Below are 6,000 nucleotides of genomic sequence, written 5' to 3'. Positions count from 1 at the left end.
TGCCCCTCTCAGAGATTCTGTAACCCAGATAATCTAGCTGAGGTTTATGAAACTCGCACTTAGAAAGCATGGCAAATAGCTCGGCTTTGCGGAGTTTCCTGAACACCTGCTTAACCAAGCGTTCGTGCTCCTCTTCAGTCTCAGAATATATCAATACATCGTCTAAATACACAAGGACCCCCTTGAACAAGTGTTCGTGCAAGACCTCATTGATCAATTGCATAAATACCCCTGGTGCCCCTGCCAAACCAAACGGTAATACTTTATATTGGAATGATCCCAGTGGGCAATTGAAAGCCGTCTTCCACTCATCCCCCTCCCGTATGCGTATGCGGAAATAGGCTTCTCGCAAGTCCAGTTTAGAGAATATTTTCCCCTTTGCCAGATGTGCTAATATGTCTTTGATTAGGGGCAAGGGATATTTGTTTGATATGGAAACCGAATTCAATTCGCAGTAGTCCGTACAGAGTCTTAATGTCCCATCCTTTTTTCTCTGAACAACACTGGGGCTCCAACTGGCGAGTTTGCGGGCTCGATGAAGCCTCATGCTAAGTTCTTGTCCACAAACTCCCGCAATGCTGCCAGTTCTTTCTGGGTCATTGCGTAAATTTTTGGCTTTGGCAAGGGTGCATTGGGGACCAGTTCTATCACACAGTCAGTCTTTCTGTGGGGTGGGAGTTTGTCTGCTTCGTTCTCCCCAAACACATCTGCAAACTCAGTGTACCTGTCCGGCAAGCCTTCCAGGGCCGCTGCAGCCAGATGTGTGGTTGTAGACGCCGCTCTCCCCACCGCAGCACGGGGAATTCGGTCCCCTGTAGGTGCTTGGTAGAAGCCGTCTGCAAATGTGATCATCCTGGTTTCCCAATTTATGTATGGGTTCCTTCGTACCAGCCACGGAATGCCTAAGATGACTAAAGGGTGGCCCACCGGTGCCACGACAAATTTCAGTCTCTCCCGGTGGCTGCCTAACTGCAGTGCCACTTCTCCGGTGAATTGGGTGACCGGGCCCCCTCCCGCTGCCGAACCGTCCAATTGCGTGAACACTATGTGGTGCTGAAGTGGAAAGCAGGGGAGATTTAAATTGGCAACCACGTCCGGGTGCATTAGGCACCTGGAACAGCCCGAGTCTATTAGGGCCCAGACTTCAACCAACTTCTCAGTGGAACTTAACTTAACTTTTACATACAGGGTGGGACAGTTGGCACTCACCCCATCGTCGCTGCGCCCATTCTCCTCCTCCACCTGCCCTCTGGCGCTTCTCAGGGCAGGTGGCTGGCGTTTCCCGCTGGTTCTTCCTGGTCGTTCTCCTCCTCTTCACTGGAGTAAGGTAGTTCTTTTGCTCCGATCTCTCCCCTGGCTGCTGGCATCTTTTTGGGCCCTATGGGTGGTTTGCCCGGCGTTTTTCCTGGCCTGTCAACTACCTTTGTTTTTGGGCACGCCGCCGCTTTGTGGTCCTCTTTCCCGCATCGAAGGCACTGCCCTTGGCGAACCGTCGCTCCCTCTCCTCTCTCCAGGGTTGGGATGTTGGCCTCACTGGTCCTGCAGCGGTTCAGGGTCCCTTTACCGTCGCCGCTTGTTGCGCCACCCTCTTGGCTTGTAGGAAGGTTTCCTGGGCATTTTCCGCTTTACTGGCCAGCAGTATCCACTCGTGTAGGGTGTTTGGATTGTCTCTGCATAATGCCCACCTCAGAACGTCCAAGTTCAGGCCCTCTTCGAAACGTTCAATTAGGGTAGACTGCGACCAGTCCACCACCTTTCCAGCCAGTGCTTTAAACTCCATGGCATAATCTGCTACAGATCATTGCCCTTGGCTGATTCCCCTTAGGGATCTCTTCGCTCTCTCCTTTTCTAAGGGGTCTCTGAAGTCAGATTTAGTGCCCAGAGGAACTCGTCAAAGTCATCGAGCTCTGGGGCTTCTGCCTGGTATAGCTGCACATACCAGTCAGCCGCCCTTCCTTTAAGTTTGTTAGCAATTGCATTAATTTTGCCCTTTTCTGAGTGGAAATATGGCCCAAATTCTTCCATGTAGTTCTTGGCATTTGTTAGGAAGAAGGATAATGTTGCTGGATCCCTGTTGAATTTGACCCCAAAGTCTTTCACCCCCGCTCCTGGTGGGCTCCAAACCACATCTGGTCGTCTGGACGTACCTCGGGCTGCTGGGGTTCTCCGGTCTCGGTGTGGGGATTCCCCAAGCCGGACTCTGGGCGGCGTTTCCTCAGTTTCGTGCCGGCTCCAGCCTCTTCCCAGCGGTCGCGTCTCCAGGGTGGGAGGGGGGGAAGATGACCTCCTGGTGGATTCCGCGAGGTGAACTCTGCCCGGCGCTGCCTCAGCCTCCTGCCACCTCCTTCCTCTCCCCGGCTGTCGCATCTCAGGGGTGGGAGGGGGGGGTGATGAACTTCTGGTAACTGGTTCCACCTCACCCCTTCCTCGGGATTCCCACACCACCGACCATCTCAGGAACAGCTGTTCAATTGACTCCAGCCTCGCCTCCATTATCCTCAGCCTCTCAGCTGTCTGGGAGCCTTCCTCGGTTCGTCCGATCTGGCACCTTCCCTCGGCTCCTGCGATCGTCGAGGACAGCAGGTCCTGTGGCTTCCTAGACGCCCCGAGCGTCCCTGGCAGGGATCCCGGCATCTCGTCCAGGGTGACCCACTCACCCCGTGACTCTCTGGTGGCTTCAGGTGTCCTGCTCCTTCTGGCCTCCTCCTCCTCCAAGCTTGATCTCGAACCCTCCTGGATTTCGTACTGTCTGGGAATAGGGTTCTCACCGATCGCCCGTGCCGTGGAGTCGGGTGCCCCGTCACCGGTCCTCTGGTAGCCACCTCTTCATGGGTTGAGTCTTTCCATCGCCAGCTTTGATCCCTCACAGACGAAGTCTGGAATGGTGCTAGCAGAAACAAAATTTTTGATTCCCGTCTTTATGTGATGGTTGCCTTATTCAAAAAAACACAGACTCACCAGCCAGGGCTAAGGATATCTGGTTTATTGAGAATAGAATGCAGACACGGAGAAAGACAGGAATGAGCACATGGCGTGCGAGGTAGCCGGTAAATACCCGCGGTGCGGACCTGATCTTTCCCCACCCCCCATTGTCCCAAAGTCTTGACTGACGGTGAACCCGGAGTCTCGATGGGCGATCAGGGGGCGATTTCGGAGTCTCGATGGGCGATCAGGGGGATTAGCGCTGATTACCTCTGTCCTCTTCCTGTGTCCAGAGCAGGTGTGTCCCCCGTGGTAATGCAGAAATGTCAGGGAGATAGGATGATGGCTTCCCGGGTCAGGGCAAAGGTATGGCTCCTTTGTCCTTTATCTGTTTTGTCTTTCAGTGCTTATGGGATTAGCACTGATTCTTTCCTCCCCGCTCCCCTTCACCGGAAAGGCATGTTCCCCGTTGTGATGTATGTATACATCGCAACGGGGGACATGACAGTGTGTGTGTGTGTGTGTGTGTGTGTGTGTGGTAAGATACACTAATCTCTATTTAATCTATGAAAAACAGTACTACATCTTCTTATGAAATCCAGTCCAGCTGTTTCATGATTAAATTGGTATCTGCTTCCCTCTCCCAAATCTCTAGCTACCTCCCTGATATTTTTGTTTAGAAGCTTTGTGATTATCTGAAATGCAATATGCATAAGACCCTGGCTGCTTGTTTCCTCCTGTTGGACCTATTTATCAATCCATGGCATCACCTTCTATCCCAGTGTTTCTCAACCTTGGCACCTTTAAGATGTGCGACTTCAACTCCCAGAATTCCCCAGCCACCAAGTCCACACATCTTAAAGTTGTTAAGGTTGAGAAACACTGCTCTATCCTGTCTGAACATGCAAGATAGACTGGGCTTCATGACTCCCTTTTCTCCTTTGCCGGTCCAATCACTCAACTGTAATGTTTCTTGGTTAACAATATTACTAAAATAAGGCCTTTCCTCTCTGTGCCGGAGGAATAAAGTACTATTCGTTGCTAGAATAAATAATCCAGCAGATTCATAATTTATACAGCCCGTGTAATTTTAAGGTTTTGTTTTTTTAATGTTAGTGACCTATTATTCTAAGATCTTTCTTAGAGTAGGAGATTAATTTCTGGCTTCCATTATTTTCCTATACTAGTCAGAATAGAAATCACTGCTACATTATTCAAATATTTTCAGCCAGGGTCTCTTTGGCCATTAACAGCTGCAAGACAGATGCAGATTCAATTAACACAGCATTCCCAGGTTGTTTAGATGTTTAAAGCTGCCTGCAGTTAAAAGCACATAAGACTGGCCATCCTGGGGAAGCTAAAAGAGCTGAATTCCGGCTTGTCACCTACCCTAGGCCCAGTCTGCAAATAAAAAGTGGCAATGAGTTGCTGTCAACCGTGGCACTATCGTGGCTCTGTCCTTTCTCCACCTAAACGAACACTTCAGGCTGACAGCAGTGACGGCAAAGCCACTGAGCCAGTTCGGCTGCTCCTGCCACCAGAAGCCAGAGCAGGCCTGGAGTTGTCCTGCGCCAGACCGCAAGGGTTTGCCTGTCTTTCCACAAAGCAGCAGAATATCTCTGAAGGCAGTAAATCCACAGGGAGGCTACACCCACGCTTTCAGAGATTGCAATCTGCAGGAGTTGAAAAGGGAGCACATCTCGATGAGAGAACAGAAAAGGAAAGGCCAAGACCAAAAGTGCTGAGCCTCCACAGTGCTGTGGAAAAGGAAGGTCAGAGCAGTTGCCTCCTCACTCAGCTCCGCCATTCTTGTGCTGAAGGAAACTTCTGCAGCTGCATGGGCCAGAGCACTGCATTTTGAAAGCTCTTCTTAAGTCTATTTATGTCAGCTGATAATAGTTATTTAGTGCTGAGGGAAAGCCCTTCTCCACACTTCCAAAGCTGTTCTTTGATCTACACACACAGCTCTGTAACAGGAAGAGGGGGATCCTGGGGGTACGGGAATGGATAGCAGCAACTCCAGGAGCACTCCTCTAGCCCTCTCACTTGGAAGTTTCTCAGAATGTTGCCATTCCCCACAGCTGGCACTTCAGAGGCAACGTTACACGATGCTGGCATGCCTTGGTTTACCTTCTCCCACCATACCAGGGAACGTGTCACTTGGAGAGAATCCTAACTCAGCAGAGGTGCAGCCAGCCCAGCCCACCTTGTTCACGGGACACTTTGCAGCGTTTCTCTGAGAGGCCACAAACAGATGCCAGGCTATAGAGTAAAGGAGTCACAGCAGGGTGTTAGGCAGACTGCTAGGTTGTCTCCTCTGCTCCCTCGATAAGCTCAAATATAATGAAGGATCTGATCTTCTCCCAAGCACTGAAGATTCAACTTTCAGACCAGTTGACTTCTAATTGTGGCTACAGAGTGGAGTCGGGTATTATTTCATCCTTTAGGTCAAGTAAGCAAAATATTTTCAATTAGTCCTGGCACTTAAAGCAAGGGAGCAAAGTTTTCAGAAAATCCCCATCAAGTGAGTTGTGGGAAAACTGCTCTCTGGAACAAACTTTAAAAAAAAAAGTGTGGCAGACCAACTCAAGTCCTCTTATGCATACCACTTTCCCACTTTGTTGCAAGTGACAAATTTGCAGACGTGCTGCAACATGTTAAACCAACAAATGTGCTTTCCTCTGACCAGGTCCACTGGGGAAATCTTTTTTCTTCATGAAGTTTGCCTGCAGAGATTTCTGATCTTAAATTTAAGCTACTGTGTTGTATGAGCTGAAAAACGGAGACGATACACTGTTAATAGCTTTGAGGCTCTACTATCTTTATTATTTTCCTTTGCCTTCTCAAAGGAAAAAGGAGAAGTAAAACTATGTATATTCTAAATGCCATGAAGATACTGCATTTTCACTAATTTTTCCCTTGTTGCATACGTGTTATACAATTCACGATAAACTAATAGAGCCTCTGGAAACCTAGGTTTTTAATAGTTTGCACTACTTCCCACATATGGATGAAAGGAAATGTGAACTCTTCTAATTTCTTCTGTCCTCTTGAATACAAATAGTTTATATATAAGGG

Source organism: Candoia aspera, chromosome 4 (genome assembly GCF_035149785.1).
Source record: "Candoia aspera isolate rCanAsp1 chromosome 4, rCanAsp1.hap2, whole genome shotgun sequence".
Classification (NCBI taxonomy): domain Eukaryota; kingdom Metazoa; phylum Chordata; class Lepidosauria; order Squamata; family Boidae; genus Candoia; species Candoia aspera.
This window is presented reverse-complemented; position numbering follows the sequence as displayed.